We start from the raw sequence: 6,544 nt of genomic DNA, 5'->3' as shown, positions 1-6,544 counted from the left end.
TACGAATAGGGTGCGACATGAAAAGTGACATAATATAAGCAATTAATTTTTTTTTTTTTTTAATATCTAACAACTTATATTGTAGTATTTAATATAACAAATTGTGTTCACAACACACTAAATAATTTCTCGTCTCGTAGCATTGTGCCTCTTGTAACTCATCCAACTAGTCACCCTGTATCCCACGCGTCATACTGTCGTGCGGTTCATATTGATATTGTTGGCTCTGGAAAGATTCTATGATGCAATCAAATTTTAATTTTAGTTGCATGATGGTTTAGTAAATACTAGCAGGACTGCCCGCGCTTTGCTGCGGGTTTTCAAATTATGAATAATATTCATAGAAAATTTAACTGAAAATGCTACAGCGATATAATCGCATTCTTAAATGTAACAATTTAGAGAACGCATGTTTTACATGAGTAACGCTCACAAAACCACAGATTTACACAATTATCTCCAAATGAAAGAAAAAGCAAGAGATATGTGAATTGATCCATAAAATACGTAGTTTAATTTACATCGCTACTCATTAAGTCGACATCAAATAGAGCTCCACATCACAATAATTAACCACAATCCTCTGTTTTTGTAAGTGCAAAATGAAAAACGGAATCAAATATTAAACCCAATATCTTCACAGCACAATGTTCAACCCAAAATCTTCACATTAGCTCAAGAACTATATTGTTTCCAGAGCTTTCCAATTTCCCAGCACGGAACGACAAACATAAAAGCATTAAAATAGCTCTAAATTAAAACAATAGGATGAACTACAAAACGATAGAGGAAAGATTAAGAGCTTTACCCTCACAAAATCAAAGCTGACCAAAATGCTTACCCTAACCAGAGAATCGTAGAGAATAAATCTGCATCAACAAGTAAATTATAGAAGAAAAAAAATTAAAATTTATAAATACCATCATTTCACTACTAATTTGAATAAATCCAGAAACAATATATTGGAATAATCTTTTAGGTCTTCCAATATTAATAGGTTAGAAATTCAGAGATAAAACACCACAATTCATTAAATTCAAAGTTGAACAATTCATTAAATTCAGAGCTTACCCACTGCAACATCAAATGATAGAAGCAAGACTTGTGTTAAAAGTCATGTGATGTGTGCATTTACAGACACCAAGATTTTACATGCCCAAGAAAGGGAATCACTCCATTAAAAAGAGAGGAACTACTGATACTGCAGGTACATTAACCAGACCACTAATTTTAAATGACAGCATATGCTCGAGTAAGCGGAAGACTAAAAGACGAAAAGAAGAGGGTTATATACCCGTTTCAATGTCATTGTCAGGGGCCTCTTAAACCTGGTTCCAGAATGAGGATAGTCCAACACTCTCGTAGTGACTAATACTTATTGTGACCTTCACTCAGTTTGTGAATTAGAAGCTTGAAATACACCAAAAATTATATTAATAGCCATTCCCCTAATTTTAACTACTAACAACGTAAAGAATTGGAAATTACAATTAAGACCAATGTTTTCCCCCTTTTTTTTCATTGCCATAAAAGGCAGAAAAACAAAGGCTTCTAAAACTCAAACCAATCGTCTCATTTCTTCCCAAAAATAAACACATTTTAATCCAACATTCATAAATGCGTGGTCAAACAGGGGAGAAAATTATGTTAATTTGGGCTTCAAATTTACAAACATAACTGTTTACAATAAGCATATATAACATGATTTGGTCTGCAGTGCTTTCACCAATAGTTATAAAAAATAAAGATTCTAAAGATATGCATGCAATAGAATGACTATTACCTCCAAGTAAGCAATTGCATGGTTGCAATCTAAGTTGCACACATCATGTTCAATCTGATAGCTTCAGTATAGCACTTGACAACATTATTTCAGGCTTTTCCTTAAATGAAGTATTTCCCTGGGAAAAGATTAGCAAACATAGAAATTGAAACAATACACATAAGTACATTGGTATCCCAGTTCTTTGCTAATAGAAAATGAAATTAAGAGGATGGAGAGACCTAATTTCAATTTTTTGAAGGAGAACACCACACTTCATTCATATCAAAGAACAGCATGATTCCAATTTCAATTTTGAACATAATAAATCACATAGCATTCATATATTACTTCAACTTCTTTCAAATTTACTTTTGTATTTAAAGATTGTATATTTTAATGAGTCTAAATTGACTATATATAAATTATACCTTTTTATATTTAAATAATAATGTACATTGTATAATTACAGTTATAGTCCATGAATACAATTAGAGGCCTTTGAATTTCTTTGCAAGAGAAGATTTACACGGAAAAGCAACTGCAAATATACAAAAGAAGGGAATTTGAGTTTTGTAGTCCATCTACTCAGCAATTTCTTAATATAGATACAACTGAGCAGTGGGAGAGCTTTAGCTAATACTATTCAATTCCACAGGTAATTATAAAAAAATAATCACATAATTTCTCACAATAAAAATCAATGTGACTAAAAACAAATGATATGTATCAACTTTGATGATTTCCCTTATTTTCCCTCTCCTTCCCAGCAACCAAACAGGGGCAAAAATTACCAAAAACTGAAAAGATTGAAGAACCTGAGCAAGTTGGAATGCCTGGGTTGCCATATACACTTGGTGTAAAAAAAATAAGGGTGGGCATTTTCAGAGCACCTAAACCCTTCATCCACAAACGTATGTAAAAAATCATACAAAATAATATTTTGAATGCATTAATCCGTAGAAACAAATAAGCTAAAATCAAACTTCTCTATCAGAAAGTAAAGACACGATCCAAAAATCCATTAACATAAAAAAGATGTCAATGTCCATTAGCAGCAAGTTTCTCACCTGGAAGACAAATCCACTGTTCACCTATACCCTCAGTGCTATAAATCCAAATAAAAAAACCAATATATAAAACTGGCTGCTAAGCAACACACACCAACAAAATAAAGATACGCTTGAATTGTTAATCAAATCAACACACGCAAAAAAAATTAATAGCGCGAGAAACAGCAGCAAGCATACCCAGCAGCAGCAAGCAGGCACATCTTGTCACACATGCACACATTGAAATCGAATGCACTCTCATACATGTGTTGTCATAAGGATGCAAATTAATTGCTGCACCTCGTGTTTATTAATTTTTATTCTATGATCAACTACAAATCACATACATACTCCAAAAACCAAAAAGAGAATGCTGGAAAGGAGAAAATAGAAAATCATATTGAAGAGCCTTCCAAACTACATTAATAATCAAACTCATGAATGTGATTTGAGAAACAAACCTCTTTTCGGGCATGACTGATCAGATCCTGCTCTTGCATTGCTGGTTCTACACATTACACAAAATTCCAAAAAAAATAAAATAAAATAATAATTTAATACATAGTCCATACCCAAATCAACCAACAAATAAAAAAATCATTTTTTTCATTCACTTTCTCATCCCAATAGAACACATACTGAAAAACGATCAATCACCTATATGGGGGAACAATCTGTTGATACCCTTCATGGCCAAAGCCGACACAATCTCCTATAATTTCCTCATACTTTGTTTTTCTTTGACAATTTACAAATGCAAAATTTGGATGATGTAGTGGAAGATCATGCTACAAATTCATACACAAAACTCACAAAAAGAAAATCCGAACAGAAAAACCATTTGTAAATTGAAAACCTTACTATAATCCTTGGTTTTTTGACACAAAAAATAAAAAAACAGAATCCTAGGTTTTCTTCAATGTTTAAAAGTGTTGTAAATTGAAAAAAAAAGAAATTACAGAGAGAGAACACAGTAGTATAATCAATCAAAAGGAAAATTCATACTTCTAGACATACTGGGAAAAAACAGGAACTCAGAATGAAACATGATTTTTTTTTTTCTAATATGCTTAAGAAACAAAACATTTTCATTTAACAATAACCTTGAAAATGTCTTTCTATTGAAGTACGTTGGCCGAAACTTAAAACTGATAGATGATTTCGAACAGTTTACTTTGTAGCCATCATTAACATTACAAATTTTTAGAAGTAAAGCAGACAGATTTGTTTAGTTGCATCAAGCTCCTCAGTTTCCAATTGACATGTCAATTTATGGTCCACTGCCCTTTCTTTTTCAGACAATAAATCTAAAACATTTATATAACCAAATGCATTTGATAGTAGAAAACTATGTAAATTTCCTAGGAGAGTTCCTGAACGGGAGAACCGACAAAGTATTGAGTTGATCATGGCTTTTATACCTACTTAGCTGGTGGAAGAAGTATCTCAGACATAAGCAATGCCTATGAATTGCTCGAAAGCGCATATTCTTAGAATTCCTCAACGCAAGGGCAGCAACAAAGAGCACCCATCTCTGCATTTCCACCAATATATACAAAAGAGTCTTGAATTTCTGAAGAAAAAACTCGATGCTTTATGTTGCTGAGAGCCCCAATTGAGACCCTCCTACGATAACCCATATACATATGCAGAGACCCCAGTGTGAATTACATAACATAAAAGAAAAGAAAAAAAAAATCAATTTTTGACAATGATTTAAATAATTACAGTAAAACCCAGAAATTTCTAGGGTTTTTCAATTCGGAAAATCATGTAAAGGTTGAAAATTTAGAGGTGAGACCAGCTAAGCCAAAAAGTTACATTAGTTGGCAGGATGAGAACGATTTGGAGCAAGAGATTATGAAACAACTAATGCATCTGTGATTTCTTTGCAGGACGCTACTGCAACACTCAAGTCCGTTTGGAAAATGGAGAGCACACAACTTAAGGATCTCGGACCCAAGGTAAAATTTAATAATCTCTGGCTCCCAAGGTAAAACTTGAGTGTTGCAGTAGCGTCCTGCAAAGAAATCACAGATACATTAGTTGGCACAGAGAATAGACAATTTTCTTGTTTCAGACCGCAGATCCAAGAACCACACTTATTTCACCAAATCTTGGCTATGGACAGAAAAGCGAACCAAGGAATTGGATGTTTACCCTTGGAATTTTTGTACTCTCTAATGAAAGAGGGGAACCCAGAATGAAAAACAAACCAAAGGGCAAACAAATAAATAGACGGCCAGAAAATCCCCCAATCAATTTAAAAAAAAAAAAAAAAAAAAAACCAAAAACCATGCTGCCTATCCTAACAAAACAGTACAAAAAGATTTGGAATTTTTTTTTTGGGCTTTCAATCAGCACATTCATGCAGATATAAATGCAAGAAACAATAAAAAAACAGAGATTTTAGTACAAAATATAATTGAAAAAGACAATTATCTGAGTATGCAACAGAGTATGGACGATGAAGAGTGAATCCCGGACTAAGGGACCATACTTGCGTCTGTTCACCATCACCCACTATCTCTCTCTCTCTGCAAACCCTAAACCAAATCTCCTAAATCCTATCTCGGGCACCCCTTGTCCAAAACCGTTGGTGCGGCCGCACATTGTTATCAATTGTGGGTTTATCAAATCCTTCATGGCTTAGACTGCATGAAGAATTAGAAACCAAAAGATGAATATATGCTGCAAATCATCATATAAATGTAACTGCATTAAAAAAAAGAAGGGAATGAAAAAATTCAATTCTATTTCATCAGCATGTAACTGCAAGAAAAGTTACGTAGAATGCAGACTCAGCATCTCAGACACTAAGAGCACCCAGCATCTCAGAATTCTTCAGCTCCCTACCATTATATAGCAGCTGCTGCCGCTGAAGCAGTATTCATGTCTGCTCATATGCAGTGAAAAACATATCACACATTCATTATACGCTTCTTTATTAATTAATCAGCTAACTGAATTTAAAATTAGCTTCCAAATCAAAAAAGTTCTAAGCTTTTAATTTTGCAATCACTTTCAGTTCTTCATCTCTTACTCTAAATCCCAATTACAGAAATATCTAAACTTTACTTCAATTTAATATTGTTTCCCCAGAACAGCACAATCCCACAAAAATAAAGTTAAAAAAAAAAAACAACAACAACAATAAATCATGAATTAAATTAAACTTCTCACCTCCACCTCCAGCAAAGCTTTCACATTCTCAACCTGTCACAAAAAACAAAAAAAAAATAATAAATAAATAAATAAAGAACTTGAATATAGCAAATCAGCAACCCTACTCCCCCTCTTTCTCCCTCTCCCTCTCCCTCTCCAATTCACGTGTGCACCCCCTCCCTCTGGAACTCTCCCCCCGTGAAACCCCTAAACCCCGCGCGTAGGCCCTATATCTTATGGCTGCAACCTCACGAATCGTCCCCATCACCTCAATCCCACCGAACCACAAATCAAGTACAATTTATGAGAGTAATTGTAAAAACTGGATAAAACACTTTAAATAACTATTAAGTTTTGAATTAAACTGAAGAAAATAGTTCAAACTAAGAAAATCCCAGTAAGTGGAAAAGGATATGGTCAGTGATTAGTGCCTAGGAATTGCTCAGAAGCACATATCCTTCGAATTCCTCACCGCAAAAGCAGCAGGCCTATAAGTAAAAAATAGAAAATGGTAAAATTAGAACGAAAACAACTTTTATAGAGAGCAAAAAAATGGGTTATGTTG

At 33.7% G+C, this 6,544-nt stretch overlaps 1 long non-coding RNA gene across 9 annotated transcripts; it reads right to left on the bottom strand.

Annotated features, from left to right (window-relative positions):
• Positions 1-278: 278 nt before the first annotated feature.
• On the bottom strand, positions 279-4,624 carry LOC137713745 (uncharacterized). 9 transcript variants are annotated; one of them, XR_015956175.1, is made up of 5 exons: positions 2,833-3,269; positions 2,581-2,662; positions 1,784-1,901; positions 809-869; positions 279-310 (listed from the first exon to the last, which is right to left on the bottom strand). It is a non-coding gene; the product is annotated as an uncharacterized LOC137713745 (long non-coding RNA). The 9 variants fall into 9 exon arrangements; XR_015956173.1 differs by lacking the exon at positions 2,833-3,269 and having other exon boundaries at positions 2,581-2,826; XR_015956172.1 differs by lacking the exons at positions 279-310; positions 2,581-2,662; positions 2,833-3,269 and adding exons at positions 3,276-3,322; positions 4,240-4,624 and having other exon boundaries at positions 465-869.
• Between the last annotated feature and the right edge of the window lie 1,920 nt (positions 4,625-6,544).

The sequence above is a fragment of the Pyrus communis genome, chromosome 15 (assembly GCF_041283825.1).
Source record: "Pyrus communis isolate YQ-2024b chromosome 15, ASM4128382v1, whole genome shotgun sequence".
NCBI classification, from domain to species: Eukaryota; Viridiplantae; Streptophyta; class Magnoliopsida; order Rosales; family Rosaceae; genus Pyrus; species Pyrus communis.
Note: the sequence above shows the minus strand (reverse complement) of the source record. Positions and strands in the feature narration are given on the sequence as shown.